This window comes from Canis aureus, chromosome 2, assembly GCF_053574225.1.
Source record: "Canis aureus isolate CA01 chromosome 2, VMU_Caureus_v.1.0, whole genome shotgun sequence".
Classification (NCBI taxonomy): Eukaryota; Metazoa; Chordata; class Mammalia; order Carnivora; family Canidae; genus Canis; species Canis aureus.
Genome location: NC_135612.1, coordinates 44,402,029 through 44,426,949, shown reverse-complemented (window position 1 = coordinate 44,426,949; position 24,921 = coordinate 44,402,029). Strand labels below are relative to the sequence as shown.

At 35.5% G+C, this 24,921-nt stretch overlaps 1 long non-coding RNA gene across 45 annotated transcripts in view; it reads left to right on the top strand.

Moving 5' to 3' along the window:
• The window catches only part of LOC144296920 (uncharacterized), an 87,721-nt gene that overhangs the window by 23,283 nt on the left and 39,517 nt on the right, over positions 1-24,921 (top strand). For 43 of the 45 annotated variants that reach the window (XR_013363855.1, XR_013363865.1, XR_013363862.1 and 40 more), the window contains exon 4: positions 18,719-18,850. This is a non-coding gene — a long non-coding RNA (uncharacterized LOC144296920). Of the gene's footprint in view, positions 1-18,718; positions 18,851-20,018; positions 21,014-24,921 lie in introns of those variants that run through there. The other 2 variants (XR_013363955.1, XR_013363979.1) reach the window with 2 other exon arrangements.

Genomic DNA, 24,921 nt, shown 5'->3' with positions numbered 1-24,921 from the left:
GTAGTGCATAAGAGAAAAATATCACAAACCAATTTCATATACGAGCATAAATAGTAAATATTCTAAATAAATACTAGCCAATGGAATATATCCATGTATGTATCCATGTATGTAATGACAAAATGCATCTATCTATTACCTGTCAATCTATCAAACTACCTATCAAAACATCATAAGGGTATTTGGGTAATTTAGAGTTTAAACTAGTATAAGAAAAACCCCCCAAAATATGGGGTTTAAATATGGAGATTTGAATCTTATAAGACAGTCAAAGTAGGAGTGGTGTTTTCAGGCAGGTGGGTAAAATCCATCCATCATTTAGGGAACTGGTTTTCCCCCTTCTTGTTCAACTATCCCATAGGCCAGTGGTTCTCAAACTATGGTCTATGGACTATCATAGATTAGCATCTACGTCCTCTAGGAACTTGTCAGAAATATAAAATCTCAGGCCCCACCCCAGATGTACTGAATTACATGTATTGGTGGGCCAGAATTCACTCAAAAATTTTTTCCTCATGATTCTGCCACCCGGTAAAGTTTGAGAATTCAGGCTGTAGGGCAGGTGGAAGCCAACAATCTTCTTTTGTCAAAGGCCAAATAGTAAATATTTCAGTCTTTGTGTGGTAGATGTTCTTTGTCACAACTACCTAACACTGCTGTTCCAGAATGAAAATAGACATAGACAATGCATAAGCAAAGGGAAACTATTGTATTCCAATAAAACTTTATTCATAAAAATAGTTGGAGGGCCAATTTTGGCCCTCACCACAGTTTACTGAGTCTGCCCTTGGGCATTGCCCTCAGCTACTCTGTCAAAAGTGGGATTTGTTCCTGCTTGTTGAAAAAGGAAGGAACTTCAAGAAAATGCCTTGGCTTTAAATTGATTTGCATGTTGCATATATCACTCATGCTTCTCTTTTGTTGACCTAAATTTAGTCACATAGACATATCTAGTGCAACTGAAACCGAGGAACGAATTATCTAATGTGAAAGCATGTATTGGCTTATATTCTATTACTATAGAAGAATGGAAAATAGGATTTCTTGTAAAAGTAGCCAGATTTGTCCTGATAGACCAGTAGCTGCTCTCCAGCCAGGAGTTCAATGATGCTCTAACATTAGAAAGTCTATGAATATACCTTCCATAGGACAGGATACATGACAAATCTCCAAGACACCCCATCCACACTGGGGTTTCTGAGGATGGAGTTTATGGGGATGATGCCATTTTAAATTTGAGTGGAGTATGGTTTGCATAGCCAAACATGGCAGCCCTGATCTTGGATTAACAGAATGAATGCAAAATTCCATGGGATCAAGTCAATAAATGAGGAAAAGGCATTTAATAGAGTTCAACACTTCTTCATGTTAAAAAACTGAAGATGTGGTTTATGTATACAATGGAATATTACTCAGCTATTAGAAATGACAAATACCCACCATTTGCTTCAACGTGGATGGAACTGGAGGGTATTATGCTGAGTGAAGTAAGCCAGTCGGAGAAGGACAAACATTATATGTTCTCATTCATTTGGGGAATATAAATAATAGTGAAAGGGAATAGAAGGGAAGGGAGAAGAAATGTGTGGGAAATATCAGAAAGGGAGACAGAACGTAAAGACTGCTAACTCTGGGAAACGAACTAGGGGTGGTAGAAGGGGAGGAGGGCGGGGGGTGGGAGGGAATGGGTGACGGGCACTGGGGGTTATTCTGTATGTTAGTAAATTGAACACCAATAAAAAATAAATAAAAAAAAAAAACTGACAGTAAGTTTCAGAGAGACGGTAATTTCCTTAACCTGATAAAGGATACAGTTCAGAAATCTATAGAAAACATTAAACTTGGTCATAGAAATTTCAAAGCACTATCATTAAATTCAGTAATAAGAAAAGACTGTCCATTATCAATATGTCTGTCAAAACTAGAAATTAGATGCTTTAACCAATGATAAGAGAAAGAATGAGATAAAAATCAAGAAGAGATAAAACTACATTACGTCTAGATGTAAATTGACTACACAGAAAAACCAACAGACTCTACAGATTGTTAGAGCAAGTATAAAATTTCACTGTTCATTAGATAGAATATAATCATAAATAGTAAATTCCTATTCACCAGATATAACTTCCTATATAGAGCAATACAAAAATATCCATTGGTATTTTTCCTGCCTGCATTCACCTCCTGCAGGACCTAAAATGGCTCCTTCCTTTAGGAGGATGAGGTGGGCAATAGAGAAAATTATAGAGAAGCATGCCTGGGTACAATCATGAGAAAATTTTCCTTAACTTTTTCACTAAGATTTGATTGCAGAAAATCTTACTCTGCATGGACAGTAAGGACAATTCACTAATAATTCCACTGAATAATCCCCCTCCCCAGAAACCATCTTGAACAAACACACCACCATATTTCATTAACAAGACTATTGGGGTAAATGCAAATATACATTGCTACAGGGACAGATAATATCTTACAAGCAGGGCATTGCTCATCTTTCATTCTGTTCCACTATTGTATAGCTCTATGATCTGTCTCTAATATAAATTTTTTCCCCAGGAAAATACTTTAGTACCTTAAACTGTCCAAAATCCATTTGATGTCTAGACATTCTTTTTCAATCATCAAATAACGAGTCTCTGGGGAAAGACTTTTCCTACTGATGTGTTCAATGGGTTGTTCGTGACTGGCTGGTTTCTATCCTGGTAATGCACTCCATCTCACCTGCTCTTTAAAAGACTTCTCAAAGTCATATCTAATTAACACTGGTTCTAGATATAAAAAGGCATTGTTATGACTTCTTATACTCAATGCGGGCAATTTCTTTAGATCTTTGCAATCTATGAAATACTTTGTAAAAATGACAGAGGCTAATATCTAAGATAAGCACATTACTTAAATCCTATAAGTGTCCCTTTATCTTATGTTCTTGTTGTTTTTGTTGGTTTGGTGTTTTGCACCAGTACTTGCAGTCCGGACTCTCTGTAACCACTCTCCCCTGTTCAAAAATTATAGATAACAAAGAGCAGAGCAGTGGTTGCTGGAGCGGAGAGGGCTGGGGAGGGGTGGGAAAAATGGTAAAAGGTGTCAGAAAGTAAACTTCCATTTATAAAATCAAGAGACTATGAAGTATAACGCACAGCATGGTGACTATAATCAATAACATTGTAGCACATACTTGAAAGTTGCCAAGAGAATAAATTTTAAAAGTTCTCAGCAGAAGAAAAAAAAGTATTTGTAACTTTGGATGTGATAGTTGGCAACTAGGCTTATTGTGGTGATCGCCTTACAGCATATACAATATCAAATCATTATGTTGTACACCCCAAACGAATATAATGTTACATGTCAATTATACACCAATAAAAAAAATCAAATGTTCATTATAACGTAAATTTTCATCACAAGGAGCATATTTTTAACTCCCTCAGAATCCAATATTAAGGAACCAGATGATATCAGTTTAATATCTTCCTCAGAGTTCTGGTTGAAATGTTGTCTTTATGTATCTGAAAATGTCATTACAGTTCTAAAGAAAACTCTGTGGATGTTTGAATTTGAATAGGTTTCTGAGCAAAACTTGGTGAAATGAAATGAGAAAAAACAATTTAAAAGCTTCCTATGAGGAACTCCTTATCCAATCGATCGCATGAATAAACCTGGATTCCTTAAGTGTCTTATTAACTATTCCTCATTAACCAGATCTTCAAATCTGTCATTCACATGGCTGCCCTAGTTATCTTTCTAAAACCTAAGTAAGTTGACCTTTCTCCCGTTCATCACAGTCTTCAGGGGCAGCCTAAAGAATAAGGCTGAAATGCTTTAAAATGACATTTGAGACCTTCTGCAGTCTTGTCCCAAGCTCTCGTGGCCTCATCTCCCACCAAATTTTATCTAACCACTTACACTCTTCGGGCGTGCACACTTATAACTCCATGCCTATCCTCACGGTGTTCATAAAATCCCCATATGCAAATGCCACTGATTTATAGTCTTCTGACTGCTGGGGTCACAGTCAGCTCTCTCTTATTCTGCTTCCACTGTTAAGATGTGTGATCTCTTTGGAGGCAAATTTTATGTTACTTCTGTTTTAGTTACTGGCTTGCAGTTTCCTCTTTACAAAGCAAATGCTGTGAAAGATATTAATATCTTACTCGGTTTTAGATTCTCCTGGTAGCTGGGACAGTCCCATTCCCAGGGATGTTTGTTGAATGGTTCAGAAATGAGACCCTTTACCCAGCTGGAGGGCTGGTTAAAGTCAACATCATTTTTTAAAAAGTGATATTTTATTTTTATGTTTATGCTTTCTTCCTCTGTGTGGAAGAATTTGGTATAATGAACTGTCCAATTATCAGGAAATTTATTGGATTTGACCAAAACTGGGCTGGCATTGACACAGTGACCGAAGCAAAGAAATGGGTCTAACAGATGGGAATGGGTGTAAAACAAATGTATTAAACACAATGTTTAATTGTGGTCTCTTTTTCAATAGGTATGAGAAGGTGAAAGTGTCTTTCAATTTTTAAGAAACTGAGGAGCTAACTGGTTATTCTTAGGTTCTCCTCAAAAAGACTAATTCCTATAATCTACCTTTTCACCTTTTCTTTCAAAGACCCAATTGCAACATTGCCACCAGTTATGGTGGTAAAAGTTATGGGTGACTTTTTCACAGCTTCTTTCCCACCAGTGGAAATGGAGTGAGCCCACTCCGTTAAACAGAAGGTAGGTAGTTAGTCTGCTGCTCAGCTTAGAGAGCCATAAAAATCCTCCACTAGGATGATCCCCACTGATCTGATGGAGATTCACACCTCGTTATCAGAGGAAAATGCTGTTCACCTGCCATTACAACCTGGAATTGTCAGGTTCCCCAGCGCTATGAACACGAGAAAACACAATGCTCACCAATGAATGGAGAGAACATGGTGACTGGCCATGTTCTCTGGTTCTAGATCAGCTAAGTCTGTCTCTGGTTCCCATACCCACCCACCAAAGCAAACAAACAAAAACACCAACATATCTGTAATTAGGCCAGCTTTCTCCTTTCATCTGCAGAGAAAGTCAATGTAAGCAGGTACTTTTTTTCATGCTTTTCAGCAGGTAGACATTTCATTGAATGGAAGGACTTGTTAAGGTGAGATTATGAATTCACAAGTGCTTAGGATATATATCTAGGTTCAGAATCTGGTCCACAAGCCGTGTAAATGTCCAACTTTTAAGAGAAGAGTGCAAACTCTTTATCAAAATGATGGTATACTTTATGCTCCCACAGGCAGGGTGTAACAGCTACCATTTTTTGGCATCCTTGCAAAAATTTGGAACTTTCAGATTTTTAATCTTATGCCAAGAAAGCAAAGTGCTATTTCAATATTTTTTGTTATGACCTTAATTTTCTTTTCTGATTATAGATGAAGCAGAGTGAGATATATCTGTTCATATCTTTTGCCCTTTGCTTTTGAGATTTTCAGATATATCTCTATCTATAAATAACCATATATAGTATACTATGTAATTAAAATAGATGTAATATGTATAATACATGTAATAAATTATGCAACATGTATTAAATAAATATATTAATGTATTAAATATATTTATTTATATATTTAAATTACACATTATACTGTATATGATGTTATTCATTTCAGATTTGTTCATAGTTTTTAGTATCTTATCACCTGGTAATATTTCCTATGTTTTAGGTATGATGGAAAATACTGTTCATTTTCAACATTTTGAAACACATTTAATATGTTAATTAGATTATGATTCTATTACATCTTTTATCTTCTTACTGATTTTTTTAAATCTATTTAAACTATCATTTATTAAGGGTGGTATTATACTTCGGTGAATTTTCCAATTCTCCTTATGATTCAGTCATTCCCCTCTTCATATCCTGAAGTTATATTGCTGGGTGCTTATGTTATATTCTCTTGTTGAAAATATTATTATATTAGTATTCTTCTTATTTCTCTCTTAATCTCTAGTCATCCCTTCCTTTTAAGATTCAGTTTTATGGGGTGCCTGGGTAGCTCTGTTGGTTAAGCATCTGAGTTTTTTTTTTTTTTTTTAAGATTTTACTTATTTATTCATGAAAGACACAGAGAGAGAGAGACAGAGACACAGACAGAGGGAGAAGCAGGCTCCTCACAGGGAGCCTGATGCAGGAATCGATCCCAGAACTGGGATCAAGCCTGAACCAAAGGCAGCCACTCAACTGCTGAGCCACCCAGGCATCCCAAGTATCTGACTTTTGATTTCGGCTCGGGTCATAATCTCAGGGTTGTGAGATTGAGCCGCATGTGATGCTCCACGCTGAATTTGGGAGACTCTCTCTCTCCCTCTGCCCTTCCCCCTAGAAAAATTAAATAAGATGAAGTTCAATTTTCTGATTTTAATATATTCCTATCAGCTGAATTTTTGGCTTTCATTTGCCTGGTATATTTCTCTTAGTCCGTTACTTTTATTCTATCATTGTCCTTCTTATTTTTATTTTTAAATCTAGATGGGTAATATATAATTTTTAAAACAAAAGTCCATCAATTTACATTTATTATGATTATTGATTACGTGGATTTATTTTGTGCCTTGTATTTATCTTACCTTTTCAGTGTTCTACTTTCCCCTCTTTTACTTACGCTTTTCTAAATGAGTGTATAATCTTTTATCTCCCCTTCCAGTGGTTTAGATAATATAAATCCCCCCCCCCCTTTTTGTCTTTATGGTCCTCCTTTAATTTTTAACCTGTAGATGTCATTAACAAAGGCCAAATAATATTATCAGCCTCCTCAACAAATGCCTCAGAATATTTTAAATTCAGTAACCATCTCTCTTTACTTAAATAGCCATTCATAATTTTTATTCTTTAATATACACATTAGCAATTATTACCATTATTAGCTAAATACCAATTTTAAATTCACACACATTAATATAAATATAATTATATGTAATATATAATTATTTATAATATATAATATTATATACAATATATAATATAATATATTCACACATATGCTATGCTATTCCCTTTTATATCTCTGAATGTCCTTTCGGGTTTACTTTGCTTCATGGGAATTATATCTTTGGTCGTAAACACTTCCAGTTTTTTTGTCTTTATGGAAGATTATTTCACTAGATTGAATAATTCCAAATTATCTTTATTTACTCTCTGACCTCTAAAATGTCATTCTACATTCTTCAGGCTTTTATTTTTATGTAGGAAAATTGCCAGCAAAAATATCACTTTTAAAAAAAATCTATTATTTTTTTTCTTTCTCTGACAGATATTAAATTCACTCCTTTTTCTGAGGGCTTCTGCAGTTTTACTACAGTGTATCTGGGTATGAAATTTTATTTATCTTGCTTGGGATTCTCTGAGATTCAAAATCTGAGAATTCATGTGTTAAGTTACTGTGGAGAACCCTCACACGTAATGTCTTCAAATATTGCCTTCTCATTTGCTGTATTTTCTCCTTTGAGAAATATAAGTAGACATGTGTTTGCTTAGACTCTAGCCACCATATCTCTTTAACATCACTTTTATATTTTATGTCTCTTTGGAAAGTAATCCTGATAATTTCTTTAGATCTATATTTCAGTCTTTATTCTCTCCTTTATTGTATCTAACCAATATGTAAGCCAATCATTGATTTTCTAAATTCATTAATTACACTTGTCAGCTCTGGAAATATTCTTTTTTTTTCTGCTTGGTCTTGCTTTGATAGTCATTGGCTCCAAATTCGTGTCTTGTTACTTTTATTCTTGTTTTTAAAATGTGTTAAATTTGATAATTCCAATAATTGAAGTTATTAGAGATCTCACTTTGTTCTTAGTCGTTTCTGCTGACTCCCACTAACAGTGTCTTATTTTCTTTTTGTACATTGGGATTTTATCACGAGTTTGAGCTTGGTTGAAGCCACTATGAGTTTTTTGATCCTTACTCTAAGGATGCATTCCTCTGGGGAAGATGCATATTTATTTCTGCCATATCTGCAAGGGAACTAGAGATCTGGTTCATTTTACATTATAGTTCTTTGTAATTTCTAAAGCCATGAAAAAAATTGTAAACCTAGTCTCCAATCCTGTAAGAAGGTTATTGGTCATGTTGCTGATGTTGCTGTTTTTTATAAAAAAATCTTCCAACCAGAGGCAAAACACATTGCATTGTTGATGCTTCTAAATGGTTGTGTTCTCTGATTTAGTCTTTTCTGTAGGTCTCACTCCTACCTGGAGTTCCACCTTTATGTAGAATATTTCCATCTATAATTTCAGGATATTTTTGCAGTTACCCCGTAACAGGTGCTCCAGGACCTTTGTATATCCTCAGGAAAAGAAGCTGCTTAATTCTTAGCTTTTCTCCTTGGTTTATGTTTCTTTTGCACTCATGACCTCAGATTTTCCTTACTTTCTTTTAGGTAAATCCAATCATTTTTAAACTTAAAATATTTTATTAAACCTGTAACGGATTTTTTAAGTGGGGAATGATTTACATCAATATCTCTACTGATGTCATTCCTTCTCAAAATGGAAATCATCATGAGCCCAATGTAGGGCTCAATCTCACAACTCTGAGATCATGACCTGAGCAGAAATCAAGAGTCAGGTGCTTAACTTACTGAGCCACCTAGGTACCCCAGGGAGTCTTGTCATCTTAACCATATTATGTCTTTCAATCTCTGGTATATTTCTCTTATTTAGGTCTTTTTTCATTTCTTTCAGAAATGTTTGGAATTTTCCAGGGTACAAGTCTTTCACACCCTTGGTTGAATTTATACCCAAGTATTTTTTTTTTACCCCAGGTATTTCATTCTTTTGATGCTATTGTAAATGGTTTTTTAAAATCCCCCTCAGATTGTCCATTGACACTATATTGAAACACAACTGGCTTTTGTGTGTTTTCCTTGCACCCTGAGACTTAGCTCAATTCACTTATTAGTTCTAGTAGCTTTCTTATGCATTCTTTGAGAATTTCTATATATAACATTATGTCATCTGCAAATAAAAGCAGTTTTATTTTCCTTGAATTTGGGCATCTTTTATTTCTTTTTCTCATCTGGTTATTCAGGCTATAACTTACAGCATGTTGTTTAATAAAAATGGTGAAAACATACATTCTTGTCTTGATCTAGATTTTAGGTGGAAATGTTTCAATGTGTCACCATAAAGTATAATGTTAAGAGTCAGTTTTTCACCAAAACTTTTCATAAGATTGATCAAATTTTTTCCCTATTTCTAAGTTTTTCAGTTTTTTTTAATAATGGAAGTGGTTTTCAAATGCTTTTCCTGCATCAATTGGAGACAAATGTGTGATTTTCCCTCTTCTTCCTATTAATGTGATTATTACATTGAATAAACTTTATATACTACCGTTGCATCCCTGGAATAAATCCCTCCTTGGTCATGGTGTATAATGTTTTTAATGTATTGTTGAGTTCATTTTTCTGGTATTTATTTCATTAAGGATTTTTGCACGTGTATTGCAAAAGATATTGGTATGTAGCTTCTTTTCTTGTGATTTTTTTTATTTGGCTTTATTATCTGAGTAATATTGACCTCATAGGATGAATTATGAAGTATTCCCTTCTTTTGTATTTTTTGGAAGTTTGGAAAATATTTATACAAATTACTTAAAAAGTCTTTGGTAGAAATCACCAGTGAAAACATATGGTCTTGGACTTTTCTTTGTTGGGTGTTTTGATTTTGGTTCAATGTCTTTACTTGCTGTAAATCTATTCAGGTTCTCATTTTTTTAATATTGAAAAAAGTTAACAGTTTATTATAATTTGTTTTATTTAACAACCTAGGAAGTTCACAATCATCAGCAGTTCCCATGCAATTTCAGGTGCAATTGGTAATTCAGTTTTGATAGATTGTATCTAGGAATTTGGAAATTTTATGTAGGTTATGTATAAAGTTTTGGTGTATATTTGTCTATAGTACTTCCTTATAATATATTTTTTTATTTCTATAAGGTTAGTGATGTCTCCACTTTCGTCCTGATTTTAATAATTTAGTCAATTTAGCTAAAGGTGTGTCAACTTGTTGATCTTTCAAAGAACCAACTTTTGGTTTCATTGATTCTATTACTTTTCTACTCTCTACTTCATTTTTCTCCATTCTAATCTTTGTTATTTCCTTACTTCAACTTGATTTGTGTTAATTTATGATCATTTTTCTCATTTCTTAAAGTGTAAGGTTATTGGTATGATAACTTATTTTCCGTATTGTGTTTACAGCTGTAAATTTCCTTCTTAATACTGCCTTCTATGCAGTTCATAAGTTTTGCTATGTTGTCCTTTCCTCTTTATTCATCTTAAAATATTTTCAAATTTTCTTTGTGTTTTCTTTTTGACTCATTACCTTTTAAGAGTATGTTATTTAACCTTCGCAAATTTGTGAATTTCCTTTTTTAGTTTTCTTTTTGTTATTGATTTTTAACTTTATTCCATTGTGGTTGGAGAAGATATTTTGTATTATTTTGATCACTTAAAATTTATTAAGGCTTATTTTGTGGCCTAAATATAGCCTATCTTGGAGATCACTCCATGAACACTTAAGAAAAATGTATATACTGCTAGTATTGGGTGTAGCATCCTGTATATGTCTGTTAGGTCTAATTGATTATAGGATTGTTCAAACCTTCTATTTTCCTTTTTCCCCCCAAACTTTCTATTTTCTTGTTGATTTTCTATGTGGTTTTTCTGCCCATTATCAAACTGGTAAATAAAATCTTCAGCTATTATTGTCTATTTCTCCCTTTAATTATAAGAAATAATGAAAAGAATTATAAGGGAAAGGAGGGGAACTGAGTGGGAAAAATTAGAGAAGGAGACAAACCATGAGAGACACCTAACTCTGGCAAACAAAAAAAGGGTTGCAAGAAGCAGAGGTGGGCGGGTGGTTGCGGTAACTGGATGACAGGGATGAGCACGGTGTGTTATACTATATGTTGGCAAATTGAACTTGAATAAAAACAAAAAAATAATTGTAACTTTTTTGTTCATATATTGTTGTGTGCATATAGGCTTGTAATTGTTATATATTCTTGATAGATTGATCATTTTATGTGATGTCCTTTTCTTTCTCTTGTAATGGTGTTTATCTTGAATTTTTTTTTCCTATCATTACAGCTACTCAGGTTCTCTTTCCTTTATTTGCATGAAAAACCTTTTTTTGCCCTTTTGCTGTTCACCTGCCTTTTTCTCTTCATAGTTTTGGATCTAAAGTGAGTTTCTTATAGATAACACATAGTTAGATCATGTTTCAAAAATTGATTCTGCTAATCTCTTCCTTTTAATTAAATAGTTTTGTCCATTTCCATTTAATAAACAAATAAGGAAGAACTTACTTCTACCATTTCAGGATTTGTCTCTGTAATGATAAGACATTATTCCCATGATTTCATTTAGTTCTTTGTTTATGATTTCTTTTAGCTCTTTGCATATATTGTAAATTATTGAATTGAAGTTTTGTTCAGTAAATCCAATGACAGAGCTTCCTTAGAGATTGTTTCTTTTTTTAAAAAAAGATTTTATTTATTTATTCATGAGAGACAGAGAGAGAGAGAGAGAGAGAGAGAGAGAGGCAGAGACACAGGCAGAGGGAGAAACAGGCTCCATGCAGGGAGCCTGACATGGGACTCTAACCTGGGACTCCAGGATCACGCCCCAAGAAGGCAGGTGCTAAACCGCTGAGCCACCCTGGGATCCTGAGACTGTTTCTATTAGTTGTTTTTTCCCTGCTGTGCATGCACCATGATTTCTTCTTTCTTTCCATGCCTCCTCATTTTTTGTTCTTGTTGAAAATTAGATATTTGGAAAATTATAACATGGCAACTCTGGAAATTAGAGTCTCTCCTTCTTCCAAGGTTTGTTGTTACTGTTTATTATAGTTGTTATTTGTTTAGTGATATTTTGAACTAATTTTGTGAAATCTATTTTTCTTGTGCCACTGATATCTCTGTCTAGTGGTCAGCTAGTAATTTGACAGAAATTTCCTTAAATATCTGGAACTGAAAAATCCTGCAAATAAAACTAAACATACAAAAGCTCTTTTTAGATAAGGTGTGTGTGTGTGTGTGTGTGTGTGTGTGTGTGTTGAAGCATCCTTCAATGCTCAGCCAGGCAGTTTACCACTTTCCCTTAACCTTCACTTCCTGATCATTCCAAAGTTTAGCCAGAGATGAGAGTTTAGAACCTTCTTAGGACTTTTCAGAACATGCACACAGCCCGGAACATACACAAAATCATTTGGATTCCTAGGAATATGTAAAAGCTTTTCAAAGTCCTTATTCTACAAAGCATTTCATTACCTAGTCTTTCTTCCCAATCTTTTTGGTTTGTCCACTGTTTGCCCAACTGTTCTCCCGTGTTCCAGGTGATAGTGTTTAATGTATCTGCCTGCAGTTTTTCCTCAACAAATAATCCTTGATAATTGCCCTAGGCCTGAGAGAGTTCTGAGTTAGGCATAATGAAGGCAAGCCCTTTGACCTAGTTCTTCAGGGAGCCACCAGATAGGTCAAAACAACCATAATTCTTTGAGAATAAGGTCAATACTGCTTTCTCACATCCTAGGAACCTCTATCGAGAAATTGTGTATTATTGTCTTCAAGGCTGACACTGAGGTGCTCACTGGGGGATGGTACTGAGGTAAATTAAAATGTCAGAAACTCTAAGAACAAGACTTGGTTGACTTTTTCTTTCTTTTTCTTTCTTCTTCCTTCCTTCCTTTCTTTTGTTCTTTCTTCTTCTTGATTAAATGTTTCCTTGATTGTTGTTTTAAGCTTTTGACTGGATTTCAAAGTTTCCTTCCCCTCTCAATAGATTCTGACAGTTGTTACCAGGTTATTTGTTGCCTTTGTGAAGGTACAGACTTTTGCAGTTCTCTACTCCACTGTTCTTTGCTGATATTTCAATGAATGTTTTATTATTTTTTGGCTGTTTTAAAAAATTAAAGTGGAAGTGAGTGGAAGAATCCTTTCTGGGTTATTTTGTTAATAAAAAAAGCCTGCACCAGACATTTGACAAGATTCATTTGCATGGAGTGAATAAATTAGGCAAGGACTGCTCCTGACAGCAAAAGGAATCTGACTTAGAAGCAGGCTTAGAAGAACTCCAAACTCTCTTTATCTTCAAATAGAAAGACAGACATTAAGTATATTATTTTTATTAACCAATCAAGTATAATTATTCTAATAAAGAAAAATAATGTTTTTACATTTGTTGTACTTTGAATGGCTTATGAATTTATCTGTTTAACTCAGTGTATTTGATGAGAATCTTATACCAAATAAATTGCAATGTGTTCTAATAATTATTTTCCTAGAGTGCACTACAATTTCATCATGTGCTTATGCAGTATTAAGTCAATAGTAAATGTAGAAGAACCATTAGATTTTTATGTTTCAGGCATTTATTTTTCTTTAGGATACATTTAAGTTATACATTATTTATTGTAAATGGATATTTGGGGAGCTAAATTCTAATTAAGAAAAATGTTGCAAATTTTTTCTCCATTAGTTGATTAGCATTAATAGAAGCATATTTGAATGATATAAATTTAATGGTTTAATTTCATTAATGTGGTTAAAATAACAAATACATCAATTCAAAGAACAAAAGGAATTTGCTTCCAATAGTGGACATTACTTCACTGGTGGAAGGAACACTAAGTATTTGAACCCATTTGTTCTTTTGATTGATAAATCCACCATACCAGAATAAGTAAAATAGAAGGCCTCAACTCCACAGAGTTTTACACTGCTAGATTCTGTTTCTGTCCATTCCCTGGAAGATAAAGTTAAGTAAAGCATGTGAGGTCTTGTTTTGTTAGATTGAATGCTCTGATGAGGGTTTTGTATCTTAATGGAAGCATGGTAGGCAGACTTCCAAAGATGTTCTTCAAGATTCCCACGCCATGATTATTTAACCAAACACTAATCTAGATACTACCGTGAAGAATGCCCAGATGAAATTAAGGTTACAAATCAGCTGATTATAAAGCATAGAGATTATTCTAGATTATAGATTACCTCAATGTAATCATAGGAATCCATAAAAATAGGAGAAGGCAGGAAAACTAGAGGGATGAGGTATTAAAAGAGAGGCAGAGACATGTTGAGGTAGAAGGGGAAGTCAGAGAGATCCTATGCATGAGAAGGACTCAACTTTTCATTATTGGCTTTAATGATGGAGGAAGAGGACCATAAACTAGGGGTGGCCTCTAAGAAAGTGAGAAGGAGCCATATCACTGGCAAACATGAAAATGGGAACCTAAGTTCTATGATCAAATGGACCTGATTTCTGCCAACAGCCCGAATAAACTGGATCTGAAAGCAGATCCATCCTTAAAATCTCCAGAAAGGAATGAAGCCGTACTGACATCTTGATATCCATTTTGTGAAATCCAGAACAGAGAACCAGCTCAGACATGCTGTGCCTAGATTTCTTACCTATAATAGAACTGTGATATTTTAAACTGCTGAGCTTGTGATCATTTATTATGACAAAAAATAGAAAACCAATACAAAAAAAATGTAAAACAGACATCATTTAGAAAATATCCATGGCAGGGCACCTGGGTGGCTCAGTTGGTTAAGTGTCTGACTCTTTATTTTGGCTCAGGTCACGATCTCCGAATGGTGAGATCGAGCCCCATGTCAGGCTCTGGGCTCAGTGTGGAATCCCTTTCCCTCTCTCTCTGCCTCTCCCCCTGCTCTCTTTCTCTTTCTCTCTAAAATAAATACATAAATCTTTTTTTTAAAAAAGAAAATATTCATGCTAAGAGCCAATGGTGTTGAAACTGGTAATGGCTTCAGAATCCCAGGTGCAGATACTTTACTGATCTCATCTTATACTTCAAAAAGGTGGAAGCAGCCAAAGTCTATGCTTAATGATTGACTTAAATTACAATATCTTTTTTTTTTTAAGATTTTATTTATTTATTCATGAGAGACACAGAGAGAAGCAGAGACATAAAGGGAGAAGCAAGTTCCTTGCAGGGAGCCCAATGTGGTACTCCATCCTGGACCAGGATCACGCCCTGAGCCAAAGGCCGAGTTTCAACAGCTGAGCCACCCAGGCATCCCTTAAATTACAATATCTACTGCATTAGAAGTTTCTCTGTATCTTTCATGTCAAAGTTAGAAAATTTGATTGAAAAATATTAGAACCCTAATAATTAAATTGAGGATATATGAGAAGATACAGAGATATTAAGCTTCTCTTCGGGGCCAGAAGAACCTCCACTGAATAGTAATATCAGTTAAATGCAAAGCTTCACCAGATTTTAGATCAATAGGACAGTCACTGAGAAAACATAGAATTTAAAGAAGCATGTATAGAGAAATTCAGAGATCTTGTCATTCCCTTGGAAGCTAGAATATCCCTCTTTCCTTGTTGATGAGACTGTTTCACTATTCCATGAAAGTGTCTTAAGTACCACTCTTGCTGAAACTATTTTCTTTAAAAGCAGATCATTCTTTTTAGCCTCCTATTCTGAGCATTCCTAAACCTGCTTTCCTCCTCAAATGTCAAAAACACTATATTCCAGAATACTTCTGGAAAAAATTACAAAATCAAACCTTCATAAAAATGCTTTCATATTAAAAAATGTACTAATGAATTACTTACTGATTCATGTTGCCCAAAATCTGGGAAATGTGTATAGGGATGGATCTGAGCTTGTTTTTAAAATGAGAGATCATTACTTTTGATTTGATCAAATTAATACGATTCCAATATGTTAGATTCCCTGGAAATGATTTTAATTGTTTTCTTGACTGGATGCCTAAAATCTGAAATCTGAAACTCGAAGGTGATGAAAAACCAGAAAAGCCTTGTCATAAAACATAGAGGATGCCCCTAAGACTTTGATATTAGAAGATTGTCGTGCATCAGTCATGGGCTATTCCAGATCATTTCTTAACTGTATTCCCCAAGAAATGACAAAAACACCCTCTTCCTGAGACTTTAAGAAAAATATGGTGTCACAAGAACACCAACATCTATGAAATGTGCTTGTTAGTGATTTGTTTAGGATTCAAGATGCTTTTGAGAGACTTGAAATAGGTTTCTGGTTTTGCTGGGCAGGAGGATTGCAGAGAAGAAGAAGCCAGGTGGTTGCCTTTAATCTCCAGGATAAAGAAGCCAGCATGGTAAACAGACTTTTCAAGGGTCTTTGACCATGGTTAATGATTATGAGGTCCTCTAGGACAAAGTAGATTCAGAGTTGGTAGAAGTTTTCCAAATTTCTAAATGCAACAATAGGTTGTATATGTTGGGAGAAGATACAGCTTCATGTCTGGTAAGCTTAGGCTAATTGTGAGAAATCATGATATGTATTTGCCATCTTAAACCTAATCCCAACACCTGAATAGATTCCAAGACTCAGTTGTCCTTATTTATATATCTATTTATTCGTTAAGCAGATATTTGGCTTAAGGGACTTCAAAGTCATTCTGTTTCCCTTTCCTAGTTACATAGTATATATTTGAAATTATATTCGAAATACAGCACACACAAAACACACACACACTGGGAAAATACTCACAAGCTTTTGTGACCCATAAATAAAGGTTATTATGGTATCATTGTGTCCCTTGGGATTTTTTTTTCTCTAAATGAAATAGTAAATTAAAAGTAATATCGCATCTCTAGGGGAATATTTTTCTCCAGAAAGAGATTAGTGCTGCCATCAAAGACTTGAGACACACAGGAAAGATGATTTTTTTAAGGTTTATTTATTTATTTTAGAAAGAAAGAGCAGAGGAGGAGCAGAGAGAGGGAGAAAGAAGCCTCAAACAGACTCCTGCTGAGTGTGGAGTCCTACAGGAGTTGGATCCCAGGATCCTGAGATCATGACCTGAGTTGAAATCAAGAGTTGGTTGCTTAACAGACTGCACCACCCAGGCGTCCCAGGAGTGGGGATTCTCAAAGTGACTCTACTTATCTCTCAAATTGTGGAGGTGCGGGAAATGAGGAGCCTTACTGAATGAGCATGAATTATCTTAAGTGGAACAGATTTAGCTCCAACTGTAGCTGCTCTTCTAGATGTGATTTCTCTGCTGGAGGAACTGGTGCATGTGGCCCGCATGTAGATTTGGGAATGCTTTTCTTCTCTTTTAGTAAATAGAAAATACTAGCAGAAGTTTGCTTGAACAAATAAGAGGAGTAACATGCCCTCTCCTGTCTTCCCAGGACATTTTGTTGCTTGCTCTTCTACGTGGCTAATACTACATTGATGACAGGAGGCAAGAAAGGATTAGCAGGCATTTAACTGCCTTTAGCAGGACATCCACAGGCCATTGGTTTAGAGGTAGATCCCACAGAAAAGTGCAAAGTCTTACTGCCTCAGTGATTTTCTTGTGATCTACTGATTTGGCAATTTGTTTGTTCATGTGGTCAGGAGATTGGAGGGGCAAGTTTGAAAAACTGTAAGAAAGAGATTTACAGAGGAGGAATGTATCTTCCCGGAAACCACAGATTGTGAAGTTATTTGGGGATGTTTACCAAAGCATCACACCCACTTCAGAGGAGCATCTGAATAATCAGTACTGATTTTCTTGAAGAATCTTTCCTTTGTGCAAGTTACATATTTCAAGTGGCCATAAAACAAAGTTAAAGGCTCTGGGTGGCTTGAAAACATGGACTTCCCCTTGACCAAGATCATTTAGGCTACTCTCACTAAAGGATGTCCAATTTACCATCCACGTAAGTAACATTAACACAAGGCATATATTATATCTTAGGAAGACCAACCAGATGTTTTGTAACAAGATAATAACATTGAAACCTTTCTAAGATAGGTTGCCACTTTTCCTCACTGGAAGACATATTTAATATGGATTTAGATTGGTTGTCTTTGTCCATCAAGCATCAGCAAGGAGTAATATAAAGCGACTTATTTATTGCTCTAACATTGTTATGGATTTCTGCATAACATCACTTCTAAGAGGGAGGGGATCTTGAAAGAAAACATGAAAAACAAAGAATTGCTATATTTTGATTCATTAGCCTTACCATATTTGCCATAACCCAGAAGTATCTGTCATTATAAGACCTTTGAATGGTCAACTGAAGTCTCCATTATAGCTCTGCTTTAAACAATTTTAACTTCTTATTTCCATAAGTTTTGGGTCTGCTGGCTTAGAGATATTAGTCTACCAAGGAAGAATACTTCCACCAGGACATACAACAATGTTCCTATTTCACTGGAAACTAATAATGCCACCTGGTCATTTTCAGCAGAACTCTCAGAAAAACGGAAACAATAGACATTTCAGCATTGGTTGGTGTGATTGATCCTGACTGTAAAGGAAAATAAGATTACTACTTCATAATGGAGAAGGAAGATTATGGGGGAAACTCAAGCGGCCTCTCAAGGCACCTTTTTATCTTACCACTTATAATAGTAAAATTCAATGAAAAAAAAACAAAAAAAACAAAAAAACAAAAACCATACACTGAAAAGACTGTGAAAGGCCTGTCTCCAACAACAATAAAAGTTTTGGTAATCTGTTAGGTTAAAAATAGCAACAACCTCCCTGGTCAGCTGGGGTGCTACTTTGTAGGCAGACGCAGAAAAGGCAATGAGGGAGAGAAGTCGTAAATAGCAGCTCTGTTTCATACACAGTTGTCCAAATGAAAGTAATTACCCCACGAACCTATTTTGTTGCATAACACACCTCAATTTCTGATTTATTTTCTTCCTCCTTCAGCATTGTATTTGGACTATGCTGCTTACCATTGGCTTCAGCAATACTGACTTTCAATGTGCATTGATGGTGTCTGCATATGAGGAATAAGCATCTCCTAGGAATCCTGGATTTTGAACATTTTCAAATTAATTGGTAAGACTTTGAGTTGTCTCCCTTTGTGGAAAGAGTGAGCATGTTTATTGTGGCATGGCTGTCTGATGTGCTATCCATTTTCTGTTTCCCTTCTGGAAGTGTGAGAGAGGAAGAAAGATTTACAGAGGTAGCAAGTAGTGGTCCCTTCCTGTACTCTTGCCTTCTTAGCATCTGCATGCCTTTTGTAGTGTAGGCAATTTCCCCACGGTGTCAGTTTTGGTGGGATTCCATTTCAAAAATGAGAAGGACCATGTTTTCTCTTTTCATAGTAGCTGAGATGATATTTTTTTTTAAAGATTTATTTTTTATTTGAGAGAGAGAGTGTGTGAGGAAGAGCAGAGAGAAGGGGGAGACAATCCTCCAGCAGACTCCCCATTGAGCACAGAACCCAATGTGGGGCTTAATCCCAGGACCCTGAGATCATGACCTGAGCCAAAATCAAGAACCAGCTGCTTAAGTGACTGAGCCACCCAGGTGTCTCTGGAATGAGATTTTTGTCCTAGGGACTCTGTGTTGAAAGAGTAATGCTGAGATATGAGAGCGTTTTAGAAATAATTTAATTTGGCTTTATAGATGTTGATACCCATGGTGGGGTGTTGCAGTTCCAGACGCTGACTGCCAGAGGGGGCAAGGACAGTGGAGCCAGGTTATATTCATATTCAGAGCCTTCCTGTGCCCTGTCCTTGTGCCTGTTTCTCACTGCCAGCAGTCCGTACATGACACCAAGACCTGAAGTTCTCTGATGTCTTTTGTGGCTGAGTTAATAGAATTGGTTTATGTGCCCTCTGACTCCAGCTACTACAATACTACTATTTTGTTAATATTTGCATAGTTTTATATTTATTTATTTATTTATTTATTTATTTATTTATTTATTTATTTTTAAAGATTTTATTTTTAAGTAATTTCTACACCCAGTGTGAGGCTCAAACTTACAACCCGAGCATGCCCCACTGACTGAGCCAGCCATGCCTGCTGCTTGTATAGTCTTGTAATATGTGTGTGTTTGTATGTCTGTGTAGTTACATATATGTAGAGCTATATATATAGATTTATATGTACATATTCTACATAACTAAATATCAACTTATTGCTAAGTCATCATAATATTTTTTCATTTTTCTTTCCATTCTTTAACCTGGCATTCACTATTGATATTCATGAGAAGATAATGGCAAGATATTTTTCCTGTAACAGTATTCTTTCCCTGAATGAGGAGCTACTGTTTATTTCACTTAAACAAGTATAAAATTCATTTTAATTCTACCTTTTACAATTAGATTCCTGATATTGATCACAAAGCACCTCTTTGCACGTGACACTGTGTTAAGTACGATGTAGACTGAATGGACAGCCATGGTGACCTCCTTCCCAAGGGAGCCTGCAGCCCAAGAGAACCAGTGTGATTATAAATAAACATGAACATCCATAGACCAGGACAGACATGGGGGAAATTAATATTTTTATCTATTTATTTGATATGGAGTACAATGGGCATCAGGAGGAAGATTTGGGAGAGAAATAATATTTTTACATGAGAAAGAAACATGAAAAATTTGAGGGCTTTTTTTTTCACCAGTAGTCAGTGTAAGTATTCAACTTGGTGGTAAACTTTACAGATTCAAAATGAGTTCTTCCTCTATTCATTAAGATAGCATCATGAATGCTTGGCATAGACAGCATATGTCTGTGCAGGACAATGTGCTATGTCTGACTGCTAATAAGTCCCTCATGAAGTTGAGTCTTCTGTCTTTATGACATTTGAGCTCTTGGCATACTAATTTTATCTGACACAATACAGTCAGATCCTCCGGATGTGTCTTCGTATTGATCAGTTTCATATAAATAGTTGGTCTTTGTTCCTTTTAAGACGTGATCCTAGAAATAGCTGTTGGACGAATAACAAAAAAACTGCATTCATTCTCACATTGTTTAACAGATAGAGTTTGGGTTGATATTAGAAAATGTTTAGCTGTTGAATGTATTGTCCCAGCAATTTAAGACTTCAAAAGGAAGTTGAATATTATCACTAAAGCTTTGTGTAAAACTTGACAAAAGTGAGAAATAATTAATATTATCCCTGTTAAATGCCAATTAGACAATTACCTGATCTTTGTAAAAAAAAAAAAAAATCTAAAAGAAATGTGGGCACTGTTCGTTGCCCACAGATGTTAACTCCTTCATAGTTTAGTTGCCTTTTTTTCCTGTAAGTCATCTACTTCAAGAGAAACTGGGCCCTTCTGCAAAGCAAGTAAGAAAATGCTGATTAGTATGTTAGCCATGGTGATACAATGACCCTTTTGTCAGCAATTCATTCAGAAATGAGCTTGTGACACAGCTGTAGCCAGTGGGACATAGTAGAGATTTTAAGAAACTTTCTCTTGCCATTAAAATGGGAAGACGCTTTTCTCCTCTACTACCTTTGGAAGTATCTTTGTGAGAATACAGTGCTTGGAACTGTTGCAGACATATTAAGCTAACAAAAATAAGCCACGAGGGCAAAGGCCAGTGTGTCAAGATTTGCAGAACAGGAAGACAAAAAGAACCTGGTTCATGGATTACATCATTAAGCCAGTGAATTATCGCTCAAACTGCCCTACCCTTGGGCTTATTATTATGTGACATTTGAAAGTCATCATTATGTAAACCACTTTCTGTTAGGTTTTCTGTACTTGCCACTAAAGCATCCTGATTTAATAAATACCTTTATTATCAAAAGAAGACTAAAATTGCTATTCAAGTATATGTAAGTTAGAGTGACACAGTTATAGGGATAGCATTGATTAGATTCTATTAGGAAAGCAAATCCTCTACAAACTTGAGTACTTTATTATTGGTGTGTTCTTACACCGCTCCTGAGAATCACAGAGAACATGCTGGAGTGGATAAGGGAAATTGCACATTGCAGTGTAGTCTGCCATGGATGGAGATGGCTTGGATATTGTCATTATTATTATCATCATCATTAATATAAGCTCCAGTGAGAATCGCTGGTGCTCCCTGGACCTCAGTTTTCTTATCAGCAAGGTGAAGTGATTATATAATTTAGTTTCTTAAAAAATCCCTTCTAGTTCTACATTTTTATCTGGTTGATTTATTTTAAAATCAGATGGTGTTTCTTGTAAGAAGTAATTTATAAAAGTTCCTAAAACCCAGGGAAGATTTTTTCCACTAATTTCTTTTTCTTTCTCTGAGATGAAAAGTTATGTACTTTGACAGAAGCATGGAACCAGGTACTGATAATAAAACACTAAGACAGCAGATATGTGATCCAAGCCTTCACTAATCAATGTAAGAGAATCATTTAAACCTAACTACCAATATGAACATTCACTGGAATCTAGAGAGTCTAAGAATACATGCCCAGAGAGATTAACTTGAAGCTGGGCTTTAGGAATACATAGGACTTACCCATTTGAGGCGCTTGGGGATTTAGAGAGGGGAAAGCATGGGTGAATGTACAGTGTAAAGTGACAGCTGAATACATTCGAGAAACAGAAGGGATTCCAATGGAGTTGGGACCATGGGGAGACATGTGTAAGATGAAACTGGATGGGAAAGCAGGGACTGGTCATAGAACACTTAAAAATCATGTAACTTCATCACAAAGACAATGGTAATTGGGATATAAAAGACAAAATTGGAGGGATCCGTGCTTTCATTTTTCCAGACATACCTGCTTTTCTCTCTACTCCAAACATGATTCAACTACTCTCTGGGCATACTCTGTCTTTGTGAAATCTGCATTGTCAAGACCTGCATTTCCAGGGCTAGGTGACATTACATATGAGGTTCACTATTTTGGCAGAAGAAATCAAAGTTAAATAAAGAGTAGTCTAGATAAATATTTTCTAAGCAACTGAGTGCCCATCAACTGCTTTTAGTGTGGTAATGATGAGACTACCAGATGGAATAAGCAAAGTTGATTGGATGAGGGAGTAGTATACTGATATATAGGCTTTTAACACACTTGAAGACTGTTAATAAGTTTAAATAACTACTCACACTCATACTAAGCAGTCATTGCCTGTTTTAGGAATTGGAATCAGTGCAATCAATAAGAACATTCAAATTGCAGCTTTCATATACTAATGTTGACTTATTATTATCCCAGATGAGACCTCATTGGATTTGAATATAGATCCATCTAATAACACAATGCATCGACTTTTATATGGGTAAAACATAATTTCTTATATTTTATAGCATTCAGAAATCAAGTCTTAACAAGACTCTAATGTTCTTTTCTTACTAAGAGATAGTTCCTATACATAATTTATTTTTATTTTAGAGATTATTATTTTTTTCTTTTTTTAATTATTTTTTTCTTAAGATTTTCTTTAGGAATTCTGGATATTAGGTATTTATATTCTTAGTATAAAGCATCTATGATTCCAGCCTTGGAATTCACTTTTCATTTGATGAGTGAATCATTGAGTGTGATATATTTCCCTCAATAAGTGTAAGCATTTTTTTATAATAAAATTATGTTTTATTGGTGTTCAATTTGCCAACATACAGAATAACACCCAGTGCTCATCCCATCAAGTGCCCATCGCCCATTCACCCCCACCTCCCGCCCTCCTCCCCTTCCACCACCCCTAGTTCATTTCCCAGAGTTAGGAGTCTTTATGTTCTGTCTCCCTTTCTGATATTTCCCACTCATTTCTTCTCCCTTTCCTTATATTTCCTTTCACTATTATTTATATTCCCCAAAAGAACAAGAACATACAATGTTTGTCCTTCTCCAATTGACTTACTTCACTCAGCATAATACCCTCCAGTTCCATCCACGTTGAAGCAAATGGTGGGTATTTGTCGTTTCTAATGGCTGAATAATATTCCATTGTATACATAAACCACATCTTTATTCATTCATCTTTCGATGGACACCGAGGCTCCTTCCACAGTTTGGCTATTGTGGACATTGCTGCTAGAAACAACGGGGTGCAGGGGTCCTGCAGTTTCATTTCATCTGAATCTCTGGGGTAAATCCCCAACAGTGCAAATGCTAGGTCATAGGGCAGGTCTATTTTTAACTCTTTGAGGAACCTCCACACAGTTTTCCAGAGTGGCTGCACCAGTTCACATTTCCACCAACAGTGCAGGAGGGTTCCCCTTTCTCCACATCCTCTCCAACATTTGTGGTTTCCTGCCTTGTTAATTTTCCCCATTCTCACTGATGTGAGGTGGTATCTCATTGTGGTTTTGATTTGTATTTCCCTGATGGCAAGTGATGCAGAGCATTTTCTCATGTGCATGTTGGCCATGTCTATGTCTTCCTCTGTGAGATTTCTGTTCATGTCTTTTGCCCATTTCATGATTGGATTGTTTGTTTCTTTGGTGTTGAGTTTAATAAGCTTTTTATAGATCTTGGAAACTAGCCCTTTATCTGATACGTCATTTGCAAATATCTCCTCCCATTCTGTAGGTTGTCTTTTAGTTTTGTTGACTGTATCCTTTGCTGTGCAAAAGCTTCTTATGTTGATGAAGTCCCAATAGTTCATTTTTGCTTTTGTTTCTTTTGCCTTTGTGGATCTATCTTGCAAGAAGTTACTGTGGCCAAGTTCAAAAAGGGTGTTGCCTGTGTTCTCCTCTAGGATTTTGATGGAATCTTGTCTCACATTTAGATCTTTCATCCATTTTGAGTTTATCTTTGTGTATGGTGCAAGAGAGTGGCCTAGTTTCATCCTACATGTGAATGTCCAATTTTACCAGCACCATTTATTGAAGAGACTGTCTTTCTTCCAATGGATAGTCTTTCATCCTTTATCAAATATTAGTTACCATAAAGTTCAGGGTCCACTTCTGGGTTCTCTATTCTGTTCCATTGATGAATGTGTCTGTTTTTGTGCCAGTACCACACTGTCTTGATGACCACAGCTTTGTAGTACAACCTGAAATCTGGCATTGTGATGCCCCCAGCTATGGTTTTCTTTTTTAAAATTCCCCTGGGTATTCGGGGTCTTTTCTGATTCCACATAAATCTTAAAATAATTTGTTCTAACTCTCTGAAGAAAGTCCATGGTATTTTGATAGAGATTGCATTAAACGTGTATATTGCCCTGGGT